The sequence below is a fragment of the Muscardinus avellanarius genome, assembly GCF_963383645.1.
Source record: "Muscardinus avellanarius genome assembly, chromosome: 18".
In the NCBI taxonomy this organism is placed as follows: Eukaryota; Metazoa; Chordata; class Mammalia; order Rodentia; family Gliridae; genus Muscardinus; species Muscardinus avellanarius.
In genome coordinates this window covers 8,959,128-8,967,602 of record NC_137804.1, presented here as the reverse complement: position 1 = coordinate 8,967,602, position 8,475 = coordinate 8,959,128, and positions in this window count along the sequence as shown.

Below are 8,475 nucleotides of genomic sequence, written 5' to 3'. Positions count from 1 at the left end.
CGAACCCATGCGATCCTCCTGTCTCAGCCTCCCAAGAGTGGGGATTACAGGTGTGCGCCACCACGCCTGGCTCTATTCTTTATTTTTTAAACAGGGTCTCACTAAGTTGCGGAGGGCTTCATTAAGTAGCTGAGGCTGACTATGAACCTGCCATCCTCCTATCTCAGCCTCCCAAGTACTGGGATTACAAAGTGCACCACCATGCCCGGCTTATTATTTAAACAGAGTCTTGCTAGATTGCTGAGTCTCACTAAGTTGCCAACTGGTCTACAATCTATGATCCTCCCGTCTGAGCCTCCCAACTACTGAATACAGGTGTGCACCCTCATGCCTGGCTTTTTTTTTTAAATGCTAAGTTTCTGAAGGTCCGCCATTATAGCTCCGCTACTGCATTCCTGAAGACCTTTGCTAAAGCTTTCTCGCTGACTGTTCTCATTCTGCCATTATACTTTTATATGCCTTATGCTCTTTTTTCTCTCTCTCTCTCTCTCTCTCTCTCTCTCTTTTTTTTTTTTTTTTTTTTGGTGGTACTGGGGTTCCTGGAAACCCTTCTACCTCTGGGTTCCCAGACCTATTTTAATATTTTTTTATTTGCAAACAGGGTCTCTTACGCCAGCGCGGCTGGCTTCGATCCTCCTGTCTCCACCTCCCAAGCTCAGGGATTACAAGCGTGCGCCACCACGCCCAGTTTTTCTTTTTTTCCTCTTTTGTGGTAGTGGGAATGAAACCCAGGGGCATTATACCTCGAGTTACATGCCCAGCCTTATTTTTTATTCTTTATTTTGAAACAGGGTCTCACTGAGTTACAGAGGGCCTCACTAAGTAGCTGAGGCTAGCTGCAAACCACGATCCTCCGGTCTCAACCTCCCAAAGCCCAAGGTGAACGAGGTGGAGAGGAGAACTATCCACCAGAACTCCGCTAGTGGGAGAGGAAGACGAGGAAGATGCCACCATAAGACAAAAGTACTATTTAGTTACTATGAAGAGAGAATGCCCAGGTAGCCATTGCTTGGGCTCTGGAATGAGAAACTCATGGAGCAGACCCAACGCTGACCCAAGCCGGGCCAGCCAGGCGAGATGGCTCAGCCTGTAATGCCAGAGGTGCTGGGGGCTGAGTCAGGAGGATCGCAAATTTGAGACCAGCTTTGGAACTTATTAAAATATATATTATTGGTTTATATATTACATATATGTATATAAATGTATACGAAAATGTATATATTGGTTTACATATAATGTACTAGTATTGGGAAGAGATTTTAAAATGTATTAATGTATCAGTATTGGGAAAGATTTCCAATTTTAAAAATATATCCTTTGTACTAGAAAGACCAGGACAGACAGGAAGGAGGGACTTGTAATTTACATTTCTAAAGAGAAGGAAAGAAAGCTGGAGCCAGGGATGGGAGGAAATCCCAGATCCTGGAGAAACAATTTCACACATCTTGGGGGATGAAACAAGAGGTATAGAGAGCTGTGTTTGGAGACAGGACAGCCCCCCTCCCTTCCGGGGCAAATCCGGCTGGAGACAGCAGAGACTGGGCTAGAGATAGGGCTAGAAATATCTACAGATCAAAGGACCTGCCGCAGAATTGGTCTTTTCATTTGAATTGCCCCCCTGTGCCCCTCTTTCAGGCACAGGGCTGTAACTATCTCCTGTATTTCTATCTTTTTAATAAACTTCTTTAAATCTTCAGCAACTGTCCAAGCTATGCATATTTATTCTTAGCTTAGGACAAGAATCCACGGTTTTTCTGTTTGTGTGGTTGTGGTGGGGGAATTACTTCTCCCCTCACACACCCAACACATTTCACCGCAACATATAACATATGTATGTATAAAATATATATAAATAAATAAAATAAATATATATATTAAGCCCGGCGTGGTGGCACACGCTTGTAATCTCAACATCTGGCAGGCTGAGACAGGAAGATCGTGGTTTGCAGACAGCCTCAGCTACTTAGTGAGACCCTTTGCAACTCAGTGAGACCCAGTTTCAAAATAAAAATAAAAAATAGGGCTGGGGGTGTCGCTCAGAGGTAGAATGCTCCTGGGTTCCATCCCCAGTTCCACAACAAAACAAAATAATAATAATAGCCAGGTGTGGTCGCTCACACTTGTCATCCCAGGGCTTGGGAGACTGTGACTGGAAGATCGCAGATTTGCAACCAGCCTCAGCTACTTAGTGAGGCCCTTTGCAACTCAGTGAGACCCTGTTTCAAAATAAAGAATAAGCCGGGCGTGGTGGTGCACGCTTGTAATCTCTGTGCTTGGGAGGCTGAGACAGGAGGATCGCACAGGTTTGAAGACAGCCTCAGCTACTTAGTGAGGCTCTCAGCAACTTAGTGAGACCCTGTTTCCAAACAAGTATAAAATAGGTTTGGGAATGTAGCCAAATAGAAAACAGGTCTGGGAGTACAGCCTGGAGGTACTGGGCTCCACCCTCAGTACTACCAAAATCAAACAAACAAAACAAGAACAAAGAATAAAAAATAGGGCTGGAGGTGCAGGTCAGAGGTAGATGCCCCTGGGTTCCATTCCCAGTACCACACACACACACAAAAAAAAAAATAGGGCTGGGGGTGGGTGTAGCTGGGAGGTAGGATGCCCCTGGGTTCAATCCCTCGTAACACACACACACTAATAATAATAATAATAATAATAATAACAACAACAACAACAACAACAACAACAACAACAACAGCAACAATCTTTGTAGACTACCTAAGAGAAGCCAAACCCCCCAGGCCAAGGGCTGCACAACCTCTCTAACCTGCCGCCGATGGGCTGAGTACCACTGTTACGGTTACCTTGGGGATGCGGGTGCTGAGCATTGGGAAGGCCGAGCTCCCGGTGATGCGGCCAGAGCCGCTGTGGAAGGAGCCCGCGATGCGCCTGTAGCACTTTATTTTCAGCGGCTCGCTTCACCCTAAATCCACACCCACCCTCGCTAGGGCGGAAATAAAAGGAGAGCGAATGAATGGCGGGCTAATGAGGGCCTGGGAAACAGTATTTTGCGTTTCCGAAGCTGTGCTGTGGCGGGAAGGAGGGAATCCCGGTAACCTCTTCATTAGGCAGTCCGCCTCACCAGGCGGATGAAGCCCGTGAACAATAGAGATAATTACACCCAGCAAGTGCGTGTTTGTTTCCATGTCTAGACACAGCTTACATTTGAAAACAGCAGACAAAGCAAAGCAGAAGACACCCTGCTATTTTTTAATTCTTTATGTCAAACTTTTTATTAGGACCAGGAGATACATATTCAGAATATCAGAATGTTTTCTTTTAAACAAACAAACAATTAAAAGGTAAGGGAGGGCAGATGTGTTGGCACATGGTTGGAATCCTAGTGCTTGGAAGGCTGAGACAGGATTGTTGGTTGGAGGCCAGCCTCCACAATTTTGCAAGACCCTATTTAAAAAATAAAAAATAGTACCTGGGAGGGTGAGACAGGAGGATCTGGGTTCACAGCCAGGCCCAGCTACTTAGTGAGGCCCTTTGCAACTTAGTGAGACCCTGTTTCAAAATAAATAATAAAAAAGCCAGGCGTAGTGGCGCACGTTTCTCATCCCAGCATTCGGGAGGCTGAGACTGGAGGATCGCGGTTCACAGCCAGCCTCAGCTACTTAGTGAGGCCCTCTGCAACTTAGTGAGACCCTGTTTCAAAATAAAGAATAAAATATAGGGCAGGGGTGTAGCTTAGAGGTCAAATGTCCCTGGGTTCCATCCTCAGACCCACAAAAAAATAAAATTAAAATTAAAATTAAAAAAAAAAATAGGCTGGGGCGCTGGGGCATGTAGCTCAGAGGTAGAATGTCCTTGGGTTCAATCCCCAGCAACACACACACACACTACTACTACTACTACTACTACTACTACTAATAATAATAATAATAATAATAAATAAAGGCTTCAGGCAAGCCGGACATGGTGGCACACACTTGTAATCCCATTACTTGGGAGGCAGAGATCAGAGGATCATGGTTCATGGACAGCCTCTGTTACTTAGTGAGTCCTTTCACAACTCAGTGAGACCCTGTTTCAAACACTAAAAAGACTTAAAAAAAAATAGGGCTGGGGTATACCTCAAAAAAAAAAAAAAAAGAATAAGTAGTGAGGGTAGGGGTGTAGCTCAGAGGTAGAATGCCCTTGGGTTTCAGCCCCTGTAACCCTTCCCCTCAAGAAAAGTAAAAGAAACCAGTTTTTAATTAGAAGTAAGAAATATATATATTTAAATTCTCTAGTTTGCTTAGAAACAAGTCCAATTATTTTATTTTATGTATGTTGCTGGGAATTGAACCCAGAGGCATTGTACTACTGACCTATACCTCCAACTCTATTTTATTTTTTATTTGCAAACAGGGTCTCACTAAGCTGATGTGAGCCTCACTGGGTAGCTGAGGCTGGCTGTGAACCACGATCCTCCTGTCTCAGCCTCTTAAATGCTGGGATTACAAGTGTGCGCCACCACGCCCGGCTATTTCATTTTATTTTATTTTTGGTACTGAGACATTGTACCTCCAAGTTATACCCCCAAGCCTGATTTTATTTATTTGGAAACAAGATCTTCACTAGGTTGCTGAAAGCCTCGCTAAGTTGCCAGAGCTGGCTGTGAACCTGCGATCCTCCTGTCTCAGCCTCCAAAATACAGGGATTACAAAAGTGTGCCACCATGACCAGCTGAAACAAGTCATTTTAAGTCGGAGAAGCCAGGTGCTGGGATCACAGGCACATGCCTGTGATCCCAGCACTATGGAGGCTGAGCCAGGAGGATCACAAGTTCAATACTAACCTGGGCAACTTTGGGAGCCACCATACAAAATAAAAGAATATAGAGGAACCCGGGATGGTGGCACACACCTGTACCTCTACAACTTAGAAAAACACTGTTTCAAAATAAAAAATAAAGTGAGCATGGTAATCCCAGTTTGTAATCCCAGTACTTGGGAGGCTGAGACAGGAAAATCATGAAGGTTCAAAGCCAGCCTCAGCTTCTTAAAGTGAGACCCTGTTTCCAAATACAGTACAAAATAGGTCTAGGAGTATAACCCAGAGGTAGAAAGGGTTCATCCCCAGTAACACACACACACACACACACACACACACACACACACACACACACACACACACACAAAATAAAATGGGGCCGGGAATGTGGTTCAGTGGTAGAGCAACCCTGGGTTCAGTTCCCAGTACCACAATAAAACAAACAATAGAGGATTTAGAAAATCATGAACAAGCTGGGCGTGGTGGCGCACGCTTGTAATCCCTGTATTTGGGAGGCTGAGATCCTGGTTCGAGGACAGCCTCAGCTACTTAGTGAGGCCCTCTGCAACCTGCTGAGAACCTGTTTTGTTTTGTTTTTCCAGTACTGGGGATGGACCAAGGGGCATTTTACCTCCAAGCTACACCCCCAGCCCTAATTTTTCGTCTTTCATTTTTTGAAACAGGGTCTCATTGAGTCGTGAAGAGGCTCGCTAAGTAGCTGAGGCTGTCCACGAATCGCGAACCTCCAGGCTCTGCCTCCTGAATGCTGGGATCACAAGCGTGCACCACCACGCCCGGCTTGAGACCCTGTACTGGGGATTGAACGCAGGACATTCTACCTCTGAGCTCCATTCCTAACCCTATTTTTTTTTATTCTTTCTTTTTTATTTTATGCAGTACTGGGGATGGAACGGGGGGGGCATTCTACTTCCGAGCTACACCCTCAGCCCTATTTTTTATTCTTCATTTTGAAACAGGGTCTCACTAAGTTGCAGAGGGCCTCACTAAGTAGCTGAGGCTGGCTGCAAACCTGCCATCCTCCTGTCTCAGCCTCCCTAGTCCTGGGATTACAAGTGTGCGCCCCCACGCCCCACTTGCAATTCACTCAGTCATTCTATTTCTAGGGATCTATCTCAGAATACCATGGCAAAAATAGAAGGAGAGAGAGAGAGAGAGCTAGGTGTGGTGGTGCACGCTTCTAATCCCAGTACTTGGGAGGCTGAGACAGGAGGATCGCAGGTTCAAAGCCAGCCTCAGCAACTCAGTGAGACTCTGTTTCAGAATAAAACAAAACAGGGCCTGTAATGGAGCTCAGGGGTAGAATGCCCCTGCGTTCAATCCCCATTACAAAAGAAAAAACAAATTGGTTAAGACAGTTTGAAACTTTAATTCTCGGCATGAGAGTGTTGCTCTTAATTTCCAAGAATTCTATTCCAATAGGAGAACCATTTTTACAGGAAGATGGCGGCTAATCCACAAGAGACATTCAACAAACACAGTCTGTTGTGAGAAATAGTCATATGATACATTCATTACTTACCTAGACCATTCAGTTAAATTGTGTGTGTGTGTGTGTGGGGGGTGGGTATTCGGGTGGAACCCAGAGGCTTTCTACCTCCGGGCTATACTCCTAGAACTATTTTCTATTTTATTTGGAAACAGGGTCTCACTGAGTAGCTGAGGCTGGCTTCGAACCTGTGCGATCCTCCTGTCTCAGCCTCCCAAGCGCGGGGATTACAAGCATGTCACAACATTTAAACTTGACCCTCTTGAAGGCGATGTCTTTCTTGGTCAGATCAAATACCCTCAAAGAAGCCGATATAAAATAGTACTCTCGTGGTAGTATAATTTGTGAGATGGCGCCACCTACTGGTCAGAAATAAATTTACGGTTCCAAGTTAGAGTATAGACTCGATCACCCTGGTAGAAACTGGTGCTGTTCAAGCCCCACCTAACACAGCCACCCCCGCGGGACCACAGGGAACCTGGGACCCTCAGAGGCAGTTCCAAGGCCAATTCTGAGCTTTACGTGAGTTCCTGGAACTGCTGGCCACAGTGGCTGTAGAAATAGACAAAGGAATAAAGGTGTAAGGCTGGGCGTGGTGGCGCACGCTTGTAATCCCAGCATTTGGGAGACTGAGACAAGAGGATCACAGGTTCGCGGCCAGCCTCAGCTACTTACGAGGCCCTTTGCAACTCAGTGAGACCCTGTTTCAAAATAAAGAATAAATATTAGGGCTGGAGGTGTAGCTCAGAGGTAGAATGTCCCTGGGTTCCATCCCCTGTACCATAATAAATGAATTTATGAATAAATTAATAATAAAATAAAATGTTAAAAAAAAAAAACAGCCAGACATGGTGACGTATCCCAGTACTTGGAAGACTGAGACAGGAGAATCACAGGTTCAAAACCAGTCTCAGCAATTTAATGAGATCCTCTGCAACTCAGTGAGACCCTGTTTCCAAATAAAGTATAAAATAGGTCTGGGAGTAGAGCCTGGAGGTAGAAAAGCCCCTGGGTTCCACCCCTAGTACCACGCTTGTAATCCCCGTGCTTGGGAGGCGGAAACAGGAGGACCAAGTAGGTTGGAAGCCAGCAACCTCGCTGGCTTAAGAAGAGACCCTGTTTCAAAAAAAAAAAGTCTGGAAGTGTAGCCCAAAGGTAGAAGGGTTTCCAGAAACCACAGTCACCCCCCAAAAAATTATAATAAATAAAAATAAAAAATAAAAAAATAAAGGATATGGTCACAGGGAATCCATCCCAAAAACAGGTGCATTAGGTACCTTAGATTGGACTCTAATTCCATCAAAAAATCAATACAAGGAAAAAATAACAGGCAAGAGCTGGGCGTGGTGGCACACTCCCGTAATCCCATTTGGGAGGCTGAGACAGGAGGATAGTCTGTTCCTGGCCAGGCTCAGCAATTTAGCAAGATCCTGTTTCCAAATGAAAAATAAAGTCGGAAGCCAAGTGTGGTGACACACACTTGTAATACCACCATTTAGGAGTCTGAGACTGGAGGATCTTGGTTCAAGGACAGCCTCAGCTACTTAGTGAGGCCCTTTGCAACTCACTGAGACTCTGTTTCAAAATAAATAATAATAGTAAAAAATATGGCTGGGGGTGTAGCTCAGAGGTAAAATGCCCCCGGGCTCCATCCCCAGTGCCACAAAACATAAAATAAAATAAAATAAAATAAATAGGGCTAGGGGTGTAGCTTGAAGGTAGAATGTTCCTGGGTTCCATTCCCAGTACTGCAAATAAGTGAATAAGTAAGTTAATTAATTAATTAATTAATTTCAGGTTTGAAGCCAGTCTCAGCCATTTAGTGATCTCTCCACAACTCAGTGAGATCCCATTTACAAATGAAAAAAAAAAAAAAAAAGGCTGGCCGGGTGTGGTGGTGCATGCTTGGAATTCGTGGGCTTGGGAGGTGGAGACAGGAGGATCGCGCAGGTTCAAAGCCAGCCTTGCTGGCTTAAGAGACCCTGTTTCCAAATAAAATATAAAATAGGTGGTCTGGGAGTGTAGCCCGAAGGGTTTCATCCCCAGTACCACAAAAAACAAAAAAAAAAAAAAATGGGCTTGGGGTATAGCTTGGAGGTAGAGAATGCCCCTGGTTCAATTCTCAGCAAAGAAGGAAAGAAGGAAAGAAAGAAAGAAGGAAAGAAAAGAAGTGCTGGGGTATAGTTTGGAGGTAGAAT